This window comes from Somniosus microcephalus, unplaced genomic scaffold, assembly GCF_052327205.1.
Source record: "Somniosus microcephalus isolate GS21.2 unplaced genomic scaffold, FLI_Smic_1.0 unresolved_chr1, whole genome shotgun sequence".
NCBI lineage: Eukaryota > Metazoa > Chordata > Chondrichthyes > Squaliformes > Somniosidae > Somniosus > Somniosus microcephalus.
In genome coordinates, this window is record NW_028225179.1 from 24,719,484 (window position 1) to 24,728,848 (window position 9,365).

Below are 9,365 nucleotides of genomic sequence, written 5' to 3' on the forward strand. Positions count from 1 at the left end.
ACATTATATGGTTGGATAACATCAAGTGAAGGCGAGGAGTTATTAGAGTGCCAATAGGACTGGCGTTGAACTGGTATTACTTGTTTTTTGAAGAAGCTTCGGGTTCTGGTTAAAAGTAGTTTACTTGAAGTCTTAAGTGATTTTTTGATATGGTTGTAGGACTTTGTATATTGTGGTGTTATTTAGTGTTAAAGCCTTCCTTAATCGTATGAATGAATGCTCTAGTGAACGCACGCATGCGGATACAAATATATGCACACATGCACGCATACACAATGGAACTTACGTTCGAACGAATGAAGGGCCCGCTCCCCAGGACGGGAGTCACTCGGTGAGTGTGAGGCCTGCCGGACGGATGAACGAACACACGCATGCACACAGGTAGACAAATGATATGCACACATACACAATGGAACTTCCATTCGACTGAATGAAGGGCCCGCTTCCCAGGACGGGAGTCACTCGGTGAGTGTGAGGCCTGCCGGACGGATAAACGAACGCACGCATGCACACAGGTAGTCAAATGATACGCAAACATACACAATGGAACTTACGTTCGATCGAATGAAGGGCCCTCCCCAGGATGAAGGCCCGCTTCGTGAGCGTGAAGCCTGCCAGACAGATGAACAAACGCACGCATGCACGCAGATAGAAATGGTACACATGTACAAAGTCATGCACAATGGAACTTACGCTTGAGCGAACGAACGGACGAATGGAGGAATGAATGATTGAACGATGCCAGTTGGACTGGTGTGTACGGATTCTTGGTTTATTAAATAGTTGCAGTTTGTACTGTAAACATTATTGATTTACCTGTAAAATTTATTGTTGTATTTATATTGTTGACCATAATTGGTCAATTAATGTAATGGATTGACTGTGTAGCTGATGAGTTGTGTAAGTACTGTTGTACTTGAATGTTAAAATTTTAAAAAGGACAACAGGTTATACCAAGCAAAAATGACGAGTTACTAGATTGCCAGTAGGACTGGTATGTATTGTTTTTAACTACGGGTACCTGTATTGTTGACATTGGTTTTGTCTGGAAAAATTTATTATTGTATTCGTACTGTTAATCTTAAAGCTGTTTTTTTAAGGCTTAGCCTTATTGTGGTTAATGAATGTAATGGATTTATTATGTAATTGATGAGTTGTAACAAGTACTACCAGATTTAAATAAAAGAGAAAAAATGAACCTTGGGATCCCTAATAGCCAGCCAGGAATCTTGTGCTGCTGCTGTGCCAGAAGAGAGGAGAGAGGAGAGGACAGGACAGGACAGGTGAGGTCTCTCTCTCTGTGTCCAGGAGGAGAGACCATATCTGTTGCTGCTGCAGCTACTATTGGGGTGCCAGAGGAGAGGAGAGACCAGGAGACCAGATCAGAGCTAACAACAAAGGGAAGCCATTCCATCACTGTTTCCCCAACTGGTCTCCATTACAGGAGAGGGAGAGAGGTGAGAAAAACGAACATCCTACATCTGTTCAGAAGGAGGGAGAGCCGTTGGAAAACTTCTACAGGTGGGTGTTTCATGGTGCACTCTCATAAAGACTTTGGCCTAGAAATTCAGTGGTGTTAGCACCCACTTAGCGCCTAAAGAGGTCTTTAGCGCCGGCGCTGTTGGTAGCCTGGAATTCAGTGTAGCGCAAATGGTGGCATTAGCCGGTAGCGCTGCGCCGGCACCGATGACGTCATCGGTGTGCGCAGCGCCCCGGTTTCAACGCGATGCCGGCCCAACGCCCAAATTCACTTGCCGCCGCCTCACCCGTAGCGGGCGCAAGGAGCGTTTGTAAAACGGGGCCTTGCAGCTCTGAGAGGCCGGGGCATAAAGGTGGAGGTGCGGCCGTCCGCTTTACCGGCGGCCGCTTGGCCGCTCCTTCCTCCCCGGACTCCCACACCACCCCCCCGCGGCATTGGTGTCTGACCCCCGCGAGCCCGGCACTTCTCCGTGGTGCCGGGCTCATTTGCCGGGGGAATCCAGCGGTGATCTCACGGCTGCAGGCAGCTCCTCCTTAAGAGAAGGAGGAGGCCTGCAGTACCCCAGCCTGCCGCACCGCATCGGGTGGCGCAGCGGCAGCTGGACGCCTGAAACTGACTTTCAGCGCCCCAAGTGAGGCGGCCAAACCCTGCAATAGCGCCCGCCTCCCTCTTGGGGCGCTGCAACTGAATTTCAGGCGGGCGCTACGGGAATCCGGGCGAGCGCTAAATTTCGGGCGCTAAACACCTGGTGCGGCGATAGTGAAATTCTAGGCCTTTGTATTTAAGTGGGGAGGAGGAAAGAAGAAGGAGAAGAAAACATCTAGGGGTGTGTGTGAGTGTGTGGCTCTTGTAAAAACTAGGCCACACACACCACCAGCAAACACCCCTCCCTATTGCTTGACCTGGGACAGCTGGAGCTGCCCAGGTGAAGTCATCATTTAATTATCACATCATTAAGACCTGGTGGTGGACTGAGCCTGGGCATCTCCAGCTTTATTTTCCCAGGTGAAGACATCTACTCCCCCCACAAGAAGACCATCAAAAGAGACTTATTTTTCACAGAGTGCACCCCTGCGAGCACCCACCCACCATCTTGAGTGGAGACCCAGCCCCTGCGGCCTCCCTCCTTCCCACCCCCCTTTCTCTCTCTCTTTGTCTCTCTCGAAAGAGGCACCTCATATCCATTAATTGTCCATTGAGCACAAGATTCCTGGCTGGCTATCAGGGATCCCGGGGTTTATTTTTTCTCTTTTATTTAAATCTGGTAGTACTTGTTACAACTCATCAATTACATGATAAATCCATTACATTCATTAACCACAATAAGGCTAAGCCTTAAAAAAAAACAGCTTTAAGATTAACAGTACAAATACAATAATACATTTTTCCAGACAAAAACAATGTCAACAATACAGGTACCCATAGTAAAAAACAATACATCCCAGTCCTACTGGCAATCTAGTAACTCGTTATTTTTGCTTGGTATAACCTGTTGTCCTTTTTAAAATTTTAACATTCAAGTACAACAGTACTTATACAACTCATCAGTTACATAGTAAATCCATTACATTCATTGACCAATTGTGGTCAACAATATAAACACAACAATAAATTTTACAGGTAAATCAATAATATTTACAGTACAAACTACAACTATTTAATAAACCAAGAATCCATACACACCAGTCCAACTGGCATCGTTCAATCATTCATTCCTCCATTCGTCCGTTCGTTCGCTCAAGTGTAAGTTCCATTGTGCATGACTGTGTACATGTGTGCCATTTCTATCTGCATGCTTGCGTGCGTTCATTCATCCATCCGGCAGGCTTCACGCTCACCAAGTGGGCCTTCATCCTGGGGAGTGAGGGCCCTTCATTCGGTCGAACGTAAGTTCCATTGTGTGTGCGTGCGTGTGTGCATATATTTGTATCCGCATGCGTGCGTTCACTAGAGCGTTCGTTCGTTCGATTAAGGAAGGCTTTAACACTAAATAACACCACAATATACAAAGTCCTACAACCATATCAAAAAATCACTTAAGACTTCAAGTAAACTACTTTTAACCAGAACCCGAAACTTCTTCAAAAAACAAGTAATACCAGTTCAACGCCAGTCCTATTGGCACTCTAATAACTCCTAGTCTTCACTTGATGTTATCCAACCATATAATGTCATAATCCTTATCCACAGTCTTCAACCTTTCCACAGAAAAGAAGCCGACCACTTTCTCAACTCCCGTAAAAGAGGAAAACGAGTACTCAAATTTCCTTCTTCTTGCTGTTGTCACTCACAGGACCCAGCCATCAAGACATTGGTTATTCCTTGCCGATACACCTTGTTTTGTCTTTTATTTTCCTTTTTCACTTGTATCCCGTTCTCTTTTCCCATCTTATGGCTGTTCAAGCACCAGACTATAGATAGGACCAGTCTGTCTTTCCTCCACCAAAATGGCAGCGCACAAACCCGATCCCATCACCGAAACAAAGCCTCACAGCTGCCACCAGACGATGCACAGGCGGGGCCGCTGGAACTCAATCGGGCCGGAGACCGTTCTTCAACTTTACAAACCGTGCAGCATGCTCACCCACAGCATCTCCCGACTCCGCTTCTGTTGACCAGCCACTCCGCCCTGGGCCCCCCGCCTGGGGTCCTCCATGCTGGGCCCCCCGCCTGGGGTCCTCCGTGCTGGGCCTCCTGCCTGGGGTCCTCCGTGCTGGGCCCCCCGCCTGGGGTCCTCCATGCTGGGCCCGCCGCCTAGGACGCTCTCCTCTGGGTCTTCCACCCTGGGTCTTCTGTACTGGGCCCTCCGCACTGACATTCCCCGTGAGCAGCCGGGGTGTGTAGCAGCCCGTTCACACAGCACCGAGCAGAGCTGAGCTGCTGAGAATCTCGCAGCCTCCCCTGGGGTTCATTAACCCGCTCCCTCAGCTCTCTCACCTGATGTGTCAGCGGCAGCTGCCAAGGTCCGCGCATGCTCAGCTCGCACTGCCTGGGTGATTGACGGGAGCTTCCAAACAATAGGGAGTGAGTGGGGCGGGGCTGGAGGAGCGAGCCGGCGGCGGGTCCTCCAACCAATCGAGGAGCCCGAGGGGCGGCACTAGCGCCGGCTGATTGTCTGATCCGCAGGGCAGCAAGTTTCTCCAGTCCCTTGTTCAGGGCCCGGGGAGGCTGTGGGCCTTTATTCCCCGCATTGGACACAAGGCTCTTTGTCTCACAACACACTGACTCAGGTTTTAATAGAGACTTTTTAAATTCATCAATAAAAGCAAATAAATCTCGTGGAACAAAATATTTAATATTTGGGAGTAAAAATACTGTTATTTTTCCTCTGTGGAATGTGTTAGTTTCAGACAATAACAACGATTTGTATTTATAGAGCGTATTTAATGTAGTAAAATGTCCCAACGTGCTTCACGGGAGCGTTATAAAACAAAATTTGACACCAGGTACAAACCAAGCATATTCCCATAAGGAGGAAAGATGGGGCGTCCAAAGCTCAAGCTCCCTGGATGACAAAGGATGTAGACGTTAGAATAAAACAGAAAAAGGAGGTTTACGACAAATGTGAGGTACAGAATACAGTCAAAAACCAGGAGAATACAGAGAGTGGGGGGAAATTGAAAAAGGATATATGAAAGAAAGACTTGCATTGATATAGCGCCTTTCACGACCACCAGACATCTCAAAGCTCTTTACAGCCAATGAAGTACGTTTGAAGTGGAGTCATTGTTGTAATGTGGGAAACACGGCAGCCAATTTGTGCTCAGCAAGCTCCCACAAACAGCATTGTGATAATAACCAGGTAATCTGTTTTTGTTATGTTGGTTGAGGGATAAATACTGGCCAGGACACCGGGGATAACTCCCCTACTCTTCTTCAAAAGAGTGCCATGGGATCTTTTACATCCACCTGAGAGAGCAGACGGGGCCTCAGTTTAAAGTCTCATCAGAAACAGTGGAGTACTCCCTCAGCACTGCACTGGAGTGTTAACCTTGCTTTATGTGCTCAAGTCCCTGGAGTGGGACTAAAACCCACTACCTTCTGACGCAGAGAGCAAGTGTGCTACCCACTGAGCCACAGCTGGCACAAGGGAGAGAGTACAAGAAATGATTAGTGGGTAATGTAAAAGGGAACCCAAAAATCTTTTACAAACGTATGAATAGTAAAAGGATAGTTAAAGGAATGGTGGGGCCGATTAGGGACCAAATAAGAGCTCATCATACGGAGGCAGAGGGCTTGGCTGAGGTACTGAATGAGTACTTAGCATCTGTCTTCACAAAAGAAGAGGATGAAGTTAATGTCGCATTAGAGGCGAGGGGAGTAGAGAAATTGGATAAAACTGGATAGAAAGGAGGTGCTAAATAGGTTGTCATCACTCAAAGTTAGCAAGTCATCCAGTCCAGGTGGATGCATCCTAGATTCCAGAGGGAAGCTAGGGTGGAGATAGCAGAAGCTCCGACCACAATCTTTCAATCTCCCTCAGATATATGGGAGTGGTGCCAGAGGACTGGAGGATTGCAAATGTTACACCCTGTTTAAAAAAAGGGGAAGAGGGATAAACCTGGTAACTACAGGCCAATCAGTCTAATGTCAGTGGTGTAGGTGAGCATCCTTTACCTGGTTTGCAGTAATTTACCTGGTCAGGCAGCCTTTGCCACTGCACTGTGGCCAATTCCAATCAACGGTTTCGAATCGCTAACCCCCCCCCCTCCAGTTCTGACTGGAGGAACTTATAATTAATGATATATTAAAAACGGACAAATGGTCTGGATGCAAGAAAGTCAAATTTTATTGAAACTAAAGAAACTACACCACACGATCAAAGTAATCATGGTAAAATTGCTTAACAGGGGAAGGCAGACAGCAAAAACGAGGGATAAGTGGCTACAATGTTAACCTTACAATCTTAGCAACATTTCCCTTAAATTACCACCCCTTTACTTCTCCCTAGATTGTCTTGCTAGTGGGTCAGAAGCCTTGCTCACCTGCAGTCCAAAGAGTAAAAGAGACAAAAAAGGGGGCAGAGGACTTCCTGGGCTTAATCTTTATACCCTGGGAGGCCCTGCTGTTTTCACGCCGAAAAGGTCCGTGCGCAATTTCACACCGAGAAGTCCAAATGCACAAGAGAAGGGCTTTTAACTTCCTCCATTCATACATGGAGACATCACGTAGTAGAGTCAATTTCAGTGAATGGATGTGTGTAAACAACCCATTGTGCTTGCCGTCCGATGATTGGCTGATTCAAATGGGCCATTCCCCAGTGTAAACAAGCAGCTTGTAGGTTACCGGACCCGCCCAATACCACAGGGTGACTGACAGCTTGGGCTCCATTCAAACTTACTACAGGGCAGTGCTGAGCTTTTCATATGCTAACAGCCTGTCTGTCCTTTTCTGCTGCCTTTTATAATTCTGTTTCCATGAGGTCTGTTCAGCCATTTTTATGCCCTGGGCAATTTAAACAGTCCAAAACTCAAGAGTACATCTTTTAATAAAATGTACAATCTTAAAGTGTGCGATTTTCACAAAGTTCTTTGATTCCAGTGTCCAAGTGCTGCCTAGCTTACGAGCTTTTTAACGCAGCCTTTTGCGGTTCTGGGTATGTTTTAAAACATTGTCCAACCCAGAGACAATTTAAATCACACAAGTCTTCGTCCACGATGTGGATTAATATTTCCCAATCTTCGGGGGCTGCGGGGATTTTGTGACCCCTACATTCCCCCGTTGGATACTTCCAACTTGCTTGTAGTATCCTCTTGAAGAAGTGAGCAAAATTTTCTGACCACCCACAAACAATCATCCCCTGTATTTACCTATAGCTACCTATCACTGATTCCCCGACCCGTCTATTCCCCTCAAATCCGAGAAAAACCATGGTACAGTAGGCATCTACAGATACATCAATTACAAAATGTTACAATAAGGGGTGTCATACCCCTGCACCACTTGTTATATTATAACATATTACAAAATGTTGCAATCTTGGCTATACAATGTAATCAAAATGACCCCAAGCATGGGGAGGGTCCTATGCCTCTGCACCACTTGGAACTGTAAAACAAAATACAAATATCTTCATTAAACATTTGAAACAAAACGCTGAAATAAACCCCAACCATCACGTGCCAATGATGGGTCACGAAATTCGAGTGGGTATTGCTCCTCCCACCTGGGCAGTAAATGTTCCTTCCACCCCCCCTTTAATGGTCTTAAACTTTTAAAACATACAGAATTGATTTTACAGAACAGTCTGAGCCGCCAGCCCCGAGCCGTTCCCTTGTCCCTTTGTGGAGGCTGGGTAACCCTCATGTTTCACAGACCGAGACCAGGGAGTATGGGATTGTGACTCCCAGTCCCTCCCCCTCCCATCTTCCCTCGACTGGCTGCAGAAAATGATGGGTGCCTGTGTGGCGGCTCTCACTGGCCCCACACTCAAACTTGGATCCCAGATCCGGCCACCCACTCATCCTTCCCAGCCACACTTACACTCTAACTTTACCCGTTGGCCCCGGGTGAGCGCCTCCTTTCCCCGAACGCACCCACGCGATTCTTAGGTCTACCCCTCCCCTTTACAATCTTTCCCTGGCCACCACCACCCACTCCCGGGGAACGCGTCCCTATCTGACAAGACGCCTGCACTTCCCCACCATGACTCCTCAATAGCGAGGTCTCCCGCAAGTGAAATTCGGTCAGGATAGTGCTGGGTTGGGGCCGTGCCCCACCCAGCTGGGGCCATCTCTTCCACGTAGGATGAATAGGCAGGTTCCTCCGGACCCTGTCCAGTTTCTCCCGAAGGTCGCTGCGGGGTCTCCTCCTGGATTCGTCCAGTGGCGAGGTGATCCCCAACATTCTGCATAACCATATCTTCATTCAATGCTCAGCTCGGGCTGGGCGAACAGGGCTGCTCCTTTGTCCACTCTCCTGCAAAAGAACTTAAAAGGACATGCAGCCAGGTCTCTCACTGACCTGCTGTCTTAGGTGGAGACATGGTCAGGTCCCTCAACTTCGGACCAAAATACAAGCATTTGGCACACTAATAAACTTAAACCTTGAACTTAAACTTAAAACTACTAGTTACATTCTAAACTTAAAATTTAAACACCTTAAAAGCAAGCTATAAACATTGGTAACTTAACACAAAGCTATAATACAAATGCCGCCCATCTCCGGATGGCCAGGTTAATCTCTGGTGTCACTGTCGCAGATTACTGCTGCCTGCAGCAAAGCTGGACTGCCTCCTGCTTCGGGTCCCTGGCAGCTTATGGCTGCTAGTTGGGGACCTCTGTGATGTTTCCTCCCCGGCTCGGGAGATTGCTCTTTGTGGTGGGTACTCTGCTGACCATCTTATCTTGGGCTTGTGGACCCGCTGAGACCTTCTGAGGGGCGTCTCTGTGGGGGAAACTTTGGCTGACGGACCCTGAGCCTGGGTCACAGCCCTAGCTGGCTGGGAAACTTCTCCCCCTGATGCAAACAGCCCGCACTGTTTAATATACCTGGCAGCCTGCCAGTAATCCGGGTTTGTCTCCTTTTCCCTACCCACTCCTGTACTGGGGGCAGGTATCCCCTCACAACCCGCTGCTGGTGGCTGAAAATCTTCCTCTCCAGGTCCAAAACATGTTACCAGCTCCTTCCATATGTCCCCTGCAAGAGGAATTGCTATCCCTTCCTCCCAGAGTCCCACACCATAGGGGGAACCACTCTAGAAGCGGGCTGGGAAGCTTGTCCCTTTAAACAGGCGACTGCGCCTGCGCGAGAAAACTGAAGAGGAGCCGCTGTGGTCACGGGCAGGGGGAACTGCACCTGTGTGAACAGGCCATTCAAAAGACTGGGGAATTCCTGTCTCCAGACCGGCGACTACGCATGAGCAGGCAGTCTCTTCAAAAGGCGG